We start from the raw sequence: 14,572 nt of genomic DNA, 5'->3' as shown, positions 1-14,572 counted from the left end.
TTTTTTTATCTATTTTAGCTGTGCAAAAAAAAAAAAATCATTCATTTTTTAATGTTTTTTTTTCTGTATTTTTTGTACCACATGATTAATTATTTATATTTATTTTTTATTTTTTTATTTTTAGCAAATATGATGGATTGACTTAGATTTAGGTCATAAATCATAACAGGATTTATTTTGTTTTCCCTCACCAATATGCGTTCAACATATATATCATACATTTTTATGTCACATGATTTTAATCATATTTTAACTCCTATTATATTATATATTATATATTATATATACATATATGAATGCTTTAATGAGTATGTAGTGAAATTGGAAAATGAAAATAGATAAGGAAAATAATAAGGAATACAATCTAATATTATTGAATTGGAAAGTCTACATAAAATAAATAAATATTTTTTTGGTATAATTATTGTCCTTAATAGTCATTTTATAATAGGTTATATATGTCATTTAATAATTCATAATAGAGTGAGGTCAAGTGAGCAGATTTGGAGGTCCCAATAGAAGCTCTCATAAGCTAATCCCTAAGTCAATTAATATGTAATTTGTTAAAGGAAAAGCACATTATGTGCCTTCTTCAAAGCTACTGACGAGGAGGGAATCAAGGAATTACAATCACAGCTCAATCAGCATTTAGTATCATTAATGTAATCGATATTTCCATTGTAATTCTATCCCTATATAAAGGGACCATGAAATGAAATGAGTAGACCAATTCCAATTGCATTTTACTTTTACACGTTATCAGCACGCTCAGAGTCAATAGCCAATTTCTAGTTTCTTTCTTCTTCCAGTCGGAAAAAAAAACCCCAAACCCTAGAAGAGGAAAAAAAAACTCTCTTCCTTTCCTTTCTGCCGCAACCCAAAAAAAAAAAAAATATTAGCCACTTCTCCAGCGGCCCTTCCCTCCTGACCCAGCCCCGGCCTCTAGCAACCTCGGCTCTCCCTTTCGCACCTGCGCGACTTGCACCCAGCCCGCGCTGCAGATCCCGCCTCTCAGCCACGCACTCTTGGCCCGTGCACGCCTCCCCGCCTGCCTGCAACGTGCGTTCGGCCTTGTGCCTTGTAGCAAACGGGCCTCAGCCTTGCCCTGCGCCTTGCAGCCTCCCACAGCAGGCCAGATCAACACCCAGCCTCGCCTTTCATCCCAACTGCAGCCTGCCTGCAGCGGTACACGACCTCAGCACCTGCAAGAAACAACCAAAGGAAGAAGAAGAAGACGCAGAAGAAGAAGGAAAGAGAAAGAAAAAAAAAAAAAAGCCTTGAGGCCCGCAGAAAAAAAAACAGTGAAAAAAAAAAGAATAACTCGGCCCAAAAAAAAAACCTGTGACCCGGTCCACAAAAGAAAAACTGCGGGCCAAACAAAAAAAGAAAAAAGAAAAAGAAAGAACAGGCCGTGCGGCCCAGACAAAGAAAAAGAAAATCAGGCCTCTGCGGCCCAGAACAGAGGAAAAAAAAACGGGCCTGCAGCCCAGAGAAAAAAAAGAAGAAAAAAAAAACAAGGCCTCGTGGCCCACTGCTAATAAGAGAAAGGAAGAAGTCCAATTTTTTCTCAAGCCCGAAAACATCGTTACGCACGCCTGCATCAACACGCGCGTGCGCTAGGATTGTTTTATTTTCTCCAAACCAAGTATGTTCTCTTTTATTTATTTAATTTCATATTATGGTATAATTAATTGTTTATAATTAGAACTTTTGAGCATGTTTAATTAGATAATATTGATTTATTTTTTTTCATGCCTTGTTATTTATGTTTAAGCATGCTTTATATTTTCTTGCTTATGTTTTTATTTTGAAATCTTAAGCATGTTTTGTGATTTTATGCATGATATATTCTTGCTATGATTATGTGTAATATATAATTTGTTGTATATTTGTGAAATTTGAGCATGCCATGTAGTTTATTTTTATATGCTATATGTAAATGTGCTATGATTATTTTTATAATGCAACATATCAATTCCGTTTTGCCATGATAATGAAAATTCATGCGCATTATCCATACACACTTACTGTGATAAAGCATTTTCACATAGCATCGAAAGAAAAAAATGTGACCATTACGAATCTTGGTCTTGAAATCTAATTCACATTTTTGGAAATAATTTACATGGATGTCTTTATGACTGCGTAATTTATATCTTCTCTCTTGTTTATGTAAATGGCTGATCCAACTCGACTTGAATTTGACATCTTGGACTCAGAAGGACTTGAGTACCACAGTTGGATTTCCGATTTAGAAACTGCCTTTGTGGCAAAACTACACTGCCACCATTACCAACCCCAAAGATGATGAACCATCTAATAAGGTGAAAGCAAATGCCTTAATGTTTCTGAGGCGACATATTGATCCTAGCCTACGCTGGGAGTACCTTCAGTTGAAGACACCCAAAGAATTGTGGGATGCCCTTAAGGGAGGTTTGGGAACATTCATGACATTTTGCTCCCAGAACTGGCCGTTCAGTGGAATGGAATCCGCTTGCTTGACTACAAAAGGGTCAATGACTTCAACAATGACATGTTGCGCCTAAAGGCACGTCTCAATTTCTATGGAAGGGAAATCACAGAAGATGATATGATCTACAAGACTCTTTCCACCTTTCCTACTTCAGCATTTATACTAGCGGACCAGTATAGGCTGGAGTATGACAACAAAAGAATCACAGCTTTCAATAAGCTGATCAGCCTACTGCAAGTGGCTGAGAGACATAATGAGGTTCTCTTGAACAACAATGCCAGGCCCACTGGGCAAAGAAAATTCCTGAGGCTAATTATGGAAAAATGAAAGGTGGAAAGAACTCCAATGCAAGGGGGTTTAGACGTGCTGATCCATACCCAAGTGGCAACAATGCACCACGTGGAAAGGGACATGGGGATCGTGGAAAAAAGATGCAAAAGGAAAGAGTTGACAATGAACCATGCTATAGGTGTGGATTCATTGGGCATTGGTACACGTTAATGCTTAAAGTTTAGCGGTTGCTAAACCTTTGTTAACGCTGATCCGATGGGCAGACTGCTACCTGTGATACTCAGAGTTTCCTCTACTTGTGAAATGAAATACAGAGGGGGTCAGAGGGAGACCGCGCTGGGCGGTCTTCACTTCTCCGATGCCTAAGTTAGTCAATGTATTTGTGTTGACAAAGTAACAGTAGGTAAGTATTACTTGCGTAGTTAATGAGGAGAGAGGAGATGACCTTTTATAGGTGAGGAGGGAACTGATCTTCTCCATGCTTTCGATGTGGGACTGATGTGCTTTAGTCCCTAGCTTCTGAAGCTACTGATGCTAACTTGGCGCGGCGCGTCAGCCGTGATCTGGGGCGAGCCGGGGCTCAGGCGGTAGCCTGTTTGGCTGTGCTTTCGTAGGTCACACAGTTGGCGGTAGTTGGTACCGCTGGCAGTATCATGAGTATGGCTCATTATAGCTAATTATGCTTGCAAATGCTCATGTAAGTACAAGTCCCCCAAGTTCCCAGTCAAGGAGGGCAATCTTGGTTGGGGAGTTGCATAGCAGTTCGAAGCGTTACTTCTGCTAGTCTTGCAAGAGCATAATTAGCGTCAGTGCGTTGTCAACCATGGACTTACTGAGCAAACACTTTGTACCCTTTCGGGTGGGCCCTTGCTAGGTCCCCCAGGGAGTCCCCCCTACCCGGCTAAGATAGACCTCTGTTTGGCTGGTGTATTGTTTGCTGAGGGGAGCTGCGCGGAGCAGAGGGTGTTAGGTAGCGAATCCAATCTTTGATACCCAAGTGGCGGGGGTCAACATGCCTGGTCAGGGCCTTCGAAGACTGTTGACGCATCTCCCTACTTGTCCCGGAAGACCATGTTTTGACTGCAACACCGCGTTGCGGTCGTTGTCAAAGTGAGGCATTGCCTCGGGAATTGCCTCTGGCGGAATTCCCTCCGTTGATGATAAATGGCCAGAAATGTCGCGAGGACTTGTCTGGCGGCAGCCTGGTGCATGGCTTTGCGGTCAGCGGTGACGGTCTTCCCAGGTTTTGAGGGACAAGTTCCGCTAGCGGAGTTGCGTTTAGCGGCGATTATCTTGTTTGCAAGATGGAAAGAGAGAAATTCCGCTAGCGGAGTTGCGCTTAGCGGAGACTATCTCGCTTGCAAGATGGAAAGAGAGAAGTTCCGCTAGTGGAGTTGCGCTTAGCAGAGACTATCTCGCTTGCAAGATGGATAGAGAGAAGTTGCGCTTAGCGGAGACTATCTCGCTTGCAAGATGAAAAGAGAGAAGTTCCGCTAGCGGAGTTGCGCTTAGCGGAGACTTTCTCGCTTGCAACATGAAAAGAGAGAAGTTCCGCTAGCGGAGTTGAGCTTAGCGGAGACTATCTCGCTTGCAAGATGAAAAGGGAGAAGTTCCGCTAGCGGAGACTATCTCGCCGAGTGTTCCAATGACTGTCGATTTTCTTTTTCAATGGTTACCTTGGACAGACGCTTCGTGTGATGGTGCCCGACACATGGCCTACATGTATTGGATTATCGTGTGCGATAACGTCTCTTCAGCACGCCCATCACCTCGTCATTAATACGAGTAATTATTGATTTTGTAACCGAGGCGTTGCCTCGGTTAATCCGAAGAGTAAGTGCGCTTGTGGGGCACGTGTACGGTTGTTATGCAATGTGGTTTTTCAGCGGACAGCCTAGATTAATTTGATGTTGACATAAAAGAGAGGGAAAACCTGGAGGTTTGTCACTTTGTACTTTTTACCTAGTATCATCGTCTTCAAGCTTCGCCTTGAGTTCCGAGCAGAAGATTGCTATGATTCCGTGAGGTTATCTGCCTTTGAAGTATGGTCATCTGTAGTGAAGACAGGCGACTTCGATCTTACCAAAGCTTTCATCTTTGAGGTTAGTATCTTGAATCTCATCCCTGTTCCATTGGATTTTTGTGTTTGCTTCTGTCAGTTTTTTGGGTTTTCGATTTGGGGTGCTCTTGAAAGAAACTTAGTATCTACCCAACAAATTACATTTGAAGAGCTAAAATAAGATGATATAGAATCAACAATTAATAAAGCTAGCAGACAATTTGATCTTATCCAAATCACTCTCTATTTGTGAATTAGCAGGCTGAAAACAATAAATCTCTCACCTCTTCTCATTTTAATTATTATGTTTCCTGGGATCATAACAATAAGTCAAAAATTCTAGTACAATAACTTAAATTGATCTTCCATAAACCAAATATAATATTTTCCTTAATGACAGATTTATTTTCAGCAAAAAGAAAGGAATTTTAGATCATCTCCCCTGGAATTTTTGGTGGGAAAATATAAATTGACGAAAATACCCATAGCAAAAAGCTACATAACACTTGAGTTAACGGTGTTATTAACAGCGTGTATGAATCTTATGCATAAATAATAAGTTGAGGTATCAAAGTGATATATTTAGAAAATGAGGTACCAAAGCGTAGAATGACTTTAAATTGGGGTACTGTTTGTGACTTTTTCCCTTGGATCCCAAACCCCTAAAAATTTAAAGGGTTAAATACTGTTTACTCCCTGAACTTTCAGGGAAAAAACAATTCAATCCCTGCCTTTTCAATTTCACACATTTACTCCCTCATCTCTCAATTTTGGACTAATAGGTCCAATTTGTTATTCTCCGACCAAAAATGTCTATTCTACCCTCAAATTTTTTAATTAATTAATTAATTTGTTGTGAAAAGATTTTTTCTCTTTGTTTTGTTTTGTTTTTTTTTTCTTTTTTGATTGGACAGATGAAGAGAGTTTTGTGTTTCGGATTGATTTGGTCGCTTTAGAAATTTTGATGTTGAAGGAGAAGAGAGGTGGAAGAAAAAGAGATAAACAGAAAAGGAAAAAAAAAGATAAAAAAAATAAATTAAGAAAAAAAAAAAGATGAATTGAGAGTATAATAAACATTTTAATAGAGTTTTTTGACGGAATGGACCTATTGGTTCAAAATTGAGAGATGGAGGGAGTAAACGTGTGAAATTGAAAAGGCAGGGACTGAACTGTTTTTTCATTGAAAGTTCAGGGAGTAAATAATATTTAACCCAAATTTAAAAGACAAAAGGCCTAAAATTTCTAGTATTAAGTAATCTTAAACTTATGCATATATTCATTTTCTTAGTACATTCCAATCTCTTCTTGGGAAAAAATCCCAGGAGGACTCATCATATAATTAGTCTGGGAATCCTGAAGTCAGCAAAACTAGAAGGAGGGTGGCTGAAGGTACAAGCTGGAGAGACGCAGAGCAATGAGTAAGCTTTAACTCATATTTTCATCTCTTAAAACAAAACTTATATATTTACAGGCGTGACGAAAGAGGGTGTATTTTGCTTTAAAAGTAGAGGAACTATGTTAAATTTTGATCAGCTTTACTTCCTGGTCTTTTTCTTGCCTTTCTAGCTGTAGTTCTTGTTCCCAACTTTTGGTGATATCAACAAAGGCCAAGTAGTTCGGTTTCATTCATTCCTTTTTTTTCTGATTCTGTACAGAATGAGGTTTTCCTTGAGGTACAATTCTATAATTGTGATGTTTTCTTCTTCGTCTTCTTCTTGGTCAAGGTGCCTTATGTCCTTTTTTCAACCTTCTAATTAGAACATTAATTTGCATCATATATAAATTCATCACAAGAAAATGAAATACAATGTAAATTTATAATTTTTATTGAGGGACCCTTGTGATCGATCATATCTTAGCTAGCTTCAATATGATAGCTATTGGTGTCCAAGTACTCTTACACATGCAAAAGAATTAATCAAAATTATGTGGTAACTAGATATACAGAAAATGATCCACCAGTATTTGGTTTACTTTTGTAAGTAGTTGCTGAGTTAGATTCACAAAGGCCCCAGAATTGTATACTTGTAATAATAGTAAAATATGATACAAAAAATGAGGTGGAACTTTCGAGTCAGTAAAGGATGTATCAGAAACATATACTGTACAGATTAAAGAAGTTTCTAACTGTAAGTTGCAACTTGTAACGTGCTTACATAGAGGAATTCTTATAGTCATAAGGAACTAGTCAGAACTTGGATGTACAGTTCTTGCAGTTCTACAAAATTACTATGTGTCAAGAACAACTAAAATTCAGTTTTCTACAAACTTATCATGATTTTGGTTACTAGCTATTGGAAAGAAGCAGTCCTCAACTTGATTTTATCATGTGTGACAGATTTCCGGCTTGAATTTCAGACAGAATGGCTCCAGCAAAACTTTCCCTGCTTGTATGAGCACATCAGCATAGTTATGCAACTTAGTTTCCTTGGCATCTTAGTACTGCATTTTTTACAAAAAATCATGGGTCAAATATGCAAACAAAGAACTACGTTCACAGACCAAAGCACGGAGAACAATGGCACTGGCATTGGCACGCAATTCAGTACCCTTTACAAGACTACAATAGCTTGTTGCCTTTTACTGATGGGTACTCATTTCATAGTGGTGCTGTTGCTGGTAAATGGAAGTTTTACATACTGCAATCATAAAGTTCCCACATTTTCATCAGAGGGCATGCAAGTGGTATCATGGGCACTATCATCAGTTGCAGTATACCGGCTTGTGAATATCAAGTCTATCAAGTTCCCTTGGCTATTAAGAGCATGGTGGCTTTGCAGCTTTATCTTGTCCATCATCTCTGTGGCTGTTGATACATATTTCCAAATCACATACCATGGCCAGCTTCGATTACAAGATTATTCTGACTTCCTGAGTCTCCTTGCATCCACCTGCCTGTTTGGTATTTCAATACAAGGGAAGACAGGACTAACCTCTACCGTCCCAGATAGCATCACCGAACCACTTCTCAGTGGAAAAGGTGATAAACATACAGAAGGAAGACAACAATCTCCATATGGAAAAGCTACTCTTCTCCAACTCATCACATTCTCTTGGCTCAACCCCTTGTTTTCTCTTGGAATCAAGAAACCCCTAGACCAGGAAGAAGTCCCAGCTCTTGACATCAAAGACTCAGCTGAATATCTGTCTCACTCATATGATGAGAGACTAAAACATGTTAAGGAGAGAGATGGAACCACAAACCCAGAAATCTACAAGACAATTTATTTATTTATCAGGAAGAAAGCAGCAATTAATGCTATGTTTGCTGCATTATATGCTGTAGCATCATATGTTGGACCATATCTCATTAATGACTTCGTAAACTTTTTGACAGAGAAGAAAACTCGAAGCTCAGGGAGTGGCTACATTCTTGCAGTTGCCTTTCTAGGAGCCAAGATGGTTGAAACGATTGCACAGAGGCAATGGATATTTGGGGCAAGACAGCTAGGCCTTCGCCTTAGAGCTGCTCTGATATCTCAAATTTTCAAGAAAGGCTTACATCTATCAAGCCAATCCCACCAAAGCCACAACAGCGGAGAGGTCATCAACTATATGAGTGTAGATATCCAAAGAATCACAGACTTCATTTGGTACTTAAACATAATATGGATGATGCCTATTCAAATTTCCTTGGCAATCTATATCCTTCACACGAATCTAGGCATGGGTTCCTTCGGCGCATTAGTAGCAACTTTTGGAGTACTGCTTTGCAATATCCCAATGACTAATCTTCAGAAAAGATACCAGTCTAGGATCATGGAAGCCAAGGACAACAGGATGAAAGCCACTACAGAGATTCTTCGAAGCATGAAGACCATCAAACTTCAGGCATGGGACAGTCAATTCCTTCACAAGTTAGAAAGCTTGAGGAAAATAGAGTACGACTGGCTATGGAAGTCACTAAGACTGTTTGCAATTGGCTCTACTGTCTTTTGGGAGCACCCTCATTTATCTCAGTGGTGACTTTCTGGGCTTGTATGCTGATGGGTATAGACCTCACAGCAGGGAGAGTTTTATCAGCATTAGCCACCTTCAGAATGTTACAAGATCCTATATTTAATCTACCTGATGTCCTCAACGTGATTGCACAGGGAAAAGTTTCCGCAGATAGAGTAGCTTCATATCTCATGGAAGAAGAAATTCAGCAGGATGCCATTGAGCATATTCCAAAAGATCAGATGGAAAACTCCATTGAAATAGAAAATGGAAAATTTGGCTGGAATATTGAGTCAAGCAGCACAACTCTTGATGGAATCCACTTAAAAGTGAGGAGGGGTATGAAAGTGGCAATTTGTGGGGCTGTAGGATCAGGGAAGTCTAGCCTTCTCTCATGCATACTTGGAGAAATTCAAAAGTTGTCAGGGACAGTGAAATCAGCGGTACAAAGGCTTATGTTCCTCAATCTCCATGGATTTTGACAGGAAATATCAGGGAGAATATCCTGTTCGGAAATGCATTCGACAAGGTCAAGTATGACAAAACCGTTAAAGCATGTGCATTGGAAAAGGATCTTGAGCTGTTCTCCTCTGGAGATCTAACAGAAATAGGAGAAAGAGGAATTAATATGAGCGGAGGACAGAAACAAAGGATACAAATTGCTCGTGCAGTTTACCAGGATGCTGATATATATCTACTAGATGACCCTTTCAGTGCTGTTGATGCTCACACAGGCACTCAACTCTTTGAGGTTAGTCCACCTGGACTTCCTGTGTTAGAAATGATATTATGATGATCATCTTTAAAGTAGATACTATTATCAAGTATCTCCTACTTTCAAGCATCATCAATTTAATTTTGAAATTTATTATGGTTTTTATACCTTGCAGGACTGCATGATGGGAATTCTCAAAGAGAAGACCACACTTTATGTCACCCACCAAGTTGAGTTTCTCCCAGCAGCCGACTTAATTCTGGTAAGCAAGTCACAGATAAATTTTCCCTGCATTTACTTTATTACCTAGTCATTTATAAAGTAGAGAATTATGGAGAGTATACAAAACTTAATGTCAGTGACTGGAAGGCTATACTTGTTACTGTAAGAGAAGCCTATATTCTGATTAGAAGACTACTAGCAATATTAGGAAACTCTAGTCAGGATCCCAGTGAAAATTATATATGATATATTTTTTTTTTTGCGAAAAGAAAATTATATAAGTTTATACATGTATACTTTGTGGTCAAGTCACCTTAGGAGTTGCAAATTCTAAGAATCTACCATGACTCTTAGAGTTGTGGAATCTGTATCAAACTAGAACTAACATGGTTTTTTTTTTTCTTATAGGTGATGCAAGATGGAAAAATTGCACAAGCTGGAAGCTTTGAAGAGCTTCTAAAACAAAATATAGGCTTTGAAGTTTTGGTTGGTGCTCATAGCCGAGCTCTAGAGTCAATCCTAACAGTAGAAAATAGCAGCAGAACTACTCAAACTCCAACATCTGACAATGAATCCTCTACAGATTCCACATCAAATGCTAAACTTCCACAGACACGACAGAAATCAGAGCATAATCTCTCTATAGAGATTACTGAAAAAGAAGGAAAATTGGTTCAAGATGAAGAGAGAGAGAAAGGAGTCATTGGAAAAGAAGTTTACTGGTCTTATTTGACAACTGTGAAAGCTGGTATGCTAGTTCCAGTCATAATCTTGGCACAGTCATCATTCCAAGTACTGCAGGTAGCTAGTAACTATTGGATGGCATGGCTTCACCTCCTACAATTGAGACGGAGCCAAAATTTGGGATTAAGTTCATATTACTTACTTATATACTACTCGCTATTGGAAGTTCACTTTGTGTGCTATTGCGAGCATCACTAATAGCAGTAGCAGGACTTGCAACAGCACAAAGTTCTTCACAAATATGCTACATAGCATACTCCGAGCACCAATGGCATTTTTCGATTCAACCCCAACTGGAAGAATCTTAAACCGAGTAAGTTATTCAGTTCACATTACTCTAGAGGCACCAGTAACAACAAAACTAATTATTCATTGTACACAGACTCTGACTGTACTTCTGAACAAAAAGTAAGACTCTGATAGTACTAATCAGATGTCATTGAAATAGTAACTGGAGGAAGCAGACTGACGAAGCAAACAGAAAAATACTTCATTAGTCAACAAATAGAAATATAACTGTCTGAGTAGTCTGATAGTACCAAAAACACTATATACAGGTCTTGACATCTTACATCCATGATTTATAATATGAGTTGAGTGGTACTGGATTGTTTTAGATTCTTTAATCATATGTGTGTATGAGTGCATGTGTGCGTGCATGCGTGCGAGCGTGTTTTACAAAAAGTAAAAGCGCCCTTTATTTTATTTTGCAGGCATCTACTGATCAAAGTGTGTTAGATTTGGAAATGGCAATCAAATTAGGTTGGTGCGCTCTCTCTATAATACAGATTTTAGGGACCATTGCAGTGATGTCACAAGTAGCATGGGAAGTATTCATCGTATTCATTCCGGTAACTGCAGTCTGCATATGGTATCAGGTAAGGGCTTCTATCTCCTTTCAGCCTATAAGCAATCTACAGAAGATTACTAAATTCTCTTGGCAAAGCCGAAAACTCAAAGATAATGAAAAGCTTGACTTGTATAAAACTTAAATAATTAATTTTTCAATCCTCAGTCATGATGAACATGTAATACTACTAAACACATGATATCAGAAAAATAAACTAGTTTGAAATGCACCAAAAAATCATGATATGAAAGGAAACTATGTTGTCTACCATTGTATGTGTGTGCGTGACTGTGTGTATATATCTATCACTCTAGATGAATGCGATTGCTCTCAATTATTGACTTGAGATATAATGATGATTACTTCAGCAATATTACATACCAACAGCAAGAGAACTGGCGCGGCTATCAGGCATACAAAGGGCTCCGATCCTCCATCACTTTGCAGAATCTCTGGCAGGAGCGGCAACAATCCGTGCTTTTGATCAACAGGAACGCTTTAGTAATGCAAACCTCAGTCTTATTGACAACCACTCAAGGCCATGGTTTCATAATGTGTCAGCAATGGAATGGCTTTCTTTCAGACTAAATCTACTCTCAAACTTTGTGTTTGGCTTCTCATTAGTTCTATTGGTGACTCTACCTGAAGGAGTTATTAATCCAAGTGAGTATCAACATCATTCACAGAAACTAAACACGTACCATCATGATCTTGAAGGTGGAAGCGGTAAATAATCATTTGTTTTGCACCAAGGAGAACTAATTTTTCTAGGAAAAATCATGGAGCAGACATCAGAAATTCAGAATGTATCTCATTCATATGACCCTGTGCTGTGCACCTCACTCTTTCTTAATGAGAAAAACTAAGTTGCTTTGGATAAAATAAACTTTTGAGTCATAAACATAACAGATATTCAGAACTGGTTTGTTTTCTTTTGTTCCCACAGGCATTGCAGGGTTGGCGGTAACATATGGAATAAATCTGAATGTTTTGCAAGCTTCAATTATATGGAACATATGCAATGCAGAAAATAAGATGATCTCAGTTGAAAGAATTCTGCAGTACTCAAATCTAACAAGTGAAGCACCTCTTGTAATTGAAGAATACAAGCCACCAATCAACTGGCCACAAGTTGGAACAATTTGTTTCAAAAATCTGCAGGTAAGTCTGATAGAAAAGTTTGAATAGTAGGCAGTTCAACAATAAACACCAAATGATCAGACATGTGGAAGGTCTTTAACTCATACTGCACACAGACAATATTGCATCAAACAGCATTTGTTGCTTTACTCTTGGTTTATGCCCTAATTAATAAACAGTGTCTTAGACTCATCATACATGCATTTGACTGCCTTGCAGATTCGTTATGCTGAACATCTCCCATCTGTTCTGAAAAACATTAACTGTACATTTCCGGGAAAAAACAAAGTTGGTGTTGTAGGAAGAACAGGAAGTGGGAAATCAACCCTCATACAGGCTCTTTTCAGGATAGTTGAACCTAGAGAAGGAAGCATTTTAATTGATGATCTAGACATTTGCAAAATTGGCCTTCATGACTTAAGATCAAGACTCAGCATCATTCCACAAGAACCAACAATGTTTGAAGGAACAGTTAGAGGAAACCTCGACCCACTAGAGCAATACTCTGACAGTGATGTTTGGGAGGTAATTATTCTTATCTAATAAGCAGGACTTGTTGTATGGAATTTTGAGTGTTGGAGAAATACTTTTATTAGTTCTATACCTATTCTTGGTAAAATAATCTAACCGCATTCAAGGGGTAATGAGCTAAACCATGTGACAAACACACATTCATTCCTTCAACGAGCAACAAAATCATCAGTTATGCTAGTGTCATTTTCTATTGAAACTAAATTTCCAAATTTTCAGGCTTTAGATAAATGTCAGCTAGGTGATCTAGTGCGTGCAAAGGAAGAGAAATTGGAAGCCTCAGGTCAGAAACATTAATTTAGACTGTTATATTGAAATGATGGTCTTTTTGCAATACAGCGGCTAAAAATTGTATGACTATGACAGTGACGGAAAATGGAGAAAACTGGAGTGCGGGTCAAAGACAGTTACTTTGCCTTGGAAGAGCATTGCTTAAGAAAAGCAGAATTCTGGTATTGGATGAAGCAACAGCATCAATTGATTCTGCAACTGATGGGGTGATACAGAAGATCATCAGCCAAGAATTCAAAGACCGAACAGTTGTCACAGTAGCTCATAGAATCCACACAGTTATAGACAGTGATCTCGTTTTGGTGCTCAGTGACGGTAAGTATAAACATGCACAAAGACACACATATGCAAGCATGCTTCTATGGCAACATCAGAAACCATATACATGCATTACATTAGAGGACTCATGCACATGATTTTGTGCAAACAGGAAGGATTGCAGAATACGACACACCAGCAAAGCTACTAGAGAGAGAAGATTCTTTATTTTCTAAACTCATAAAGGAGTACTCAATGAGATCCCAGAGCTTCAACAGGTCAGCAAATCTACAAAATTAGTCTTGACTCGAGTTGTTTGAGAGATTAACAGGGATTGTAACCATAATGAACCATGAAATATATGAACACAGGTGACTGCATTGATTGGACCCCGATGGAAGTAGTAGCAGTTATAGTTCTTTCTGCAATGAAACTAGAAGCACGTTCAACATCAACGTCCAATTCCAACATCTCTACCAGTACGTAAGTAGCCGAACACTCACCAATAGAAGAATTCCAAGAACCTTCTTGCAAATTATCCGCATCAAATTGCGTAAGGAATGTGATGAATTCCAAACCCAAAACGTTTGAAAAACCATCGTGACAGAAGTACTAGTTGTTGGTGTATTGAACATTTATTGTTGGTGCACAATTGATAATTGAGTACTTGATGCAATCCTTTTTTGAAGAGTACTTGATGCAATCCTTATTTACATGGAATACTTGTTTTCTGGAAAAGTAAACTGCACAGTAGAAATAAGATAAACTGCACAGTAGAAATAAGGTTTACCTCAGAATCTCATACAATGTCGACAATTTTCAGAATTCATTGGGTCCCAGCTTTGGGCGCGACGCGCATGTTTTCTTCCTCTTATATACTTGCACATTTACTTGTGGGAAATGATTTCCAAATATGTGTATTATTATTATTATTATTTTTTTTAAAGGGCTGGTGCAGCGGCCCTTACACCTTATCCATTAATGAAACCGTAGAATACATTGGGGGGCGGGACATAGTATCTTAACTCCGAATTGCAATAAGCATCAAGAGAACCACCC

General features: G+C 38.6%; 1 pseudogene; it reads left to right on the top strand.

Annotated features, from left to right (window-relative positions):
* The first annotated feature begins 6,098 nt into the window (after window positions 1–6,098).
* On the top strand, window positions 6,099–14,198 carry LOC112181276 (annotated as a pseudogene).
* The last annotated feature ends 374 nt before the right edge of the window (window positions 14,199–14,572 follow it).

The sequence above is a fragment of the Rosa chinensis genome, unplaced genomic scaffold, assembly GCF_002994745.2.
Source record: "Rosa chinensis cultivar Old Blush unplaced genomic scaffold, RchiOBHm-V2 RchiOBHmChr0c20, whole genome shotgun sequence".
In the NCBI taxonomy this organism is placed as follows: Eukaryota; Viridiplantae; Streptophyta; class Magnoliopsida; order Rosales; family Rosaceae; genus Rosa; species Rosa chinensis.
This window is presented reverse-complemented; position numbering and strand designations above follow the sequence as displayed.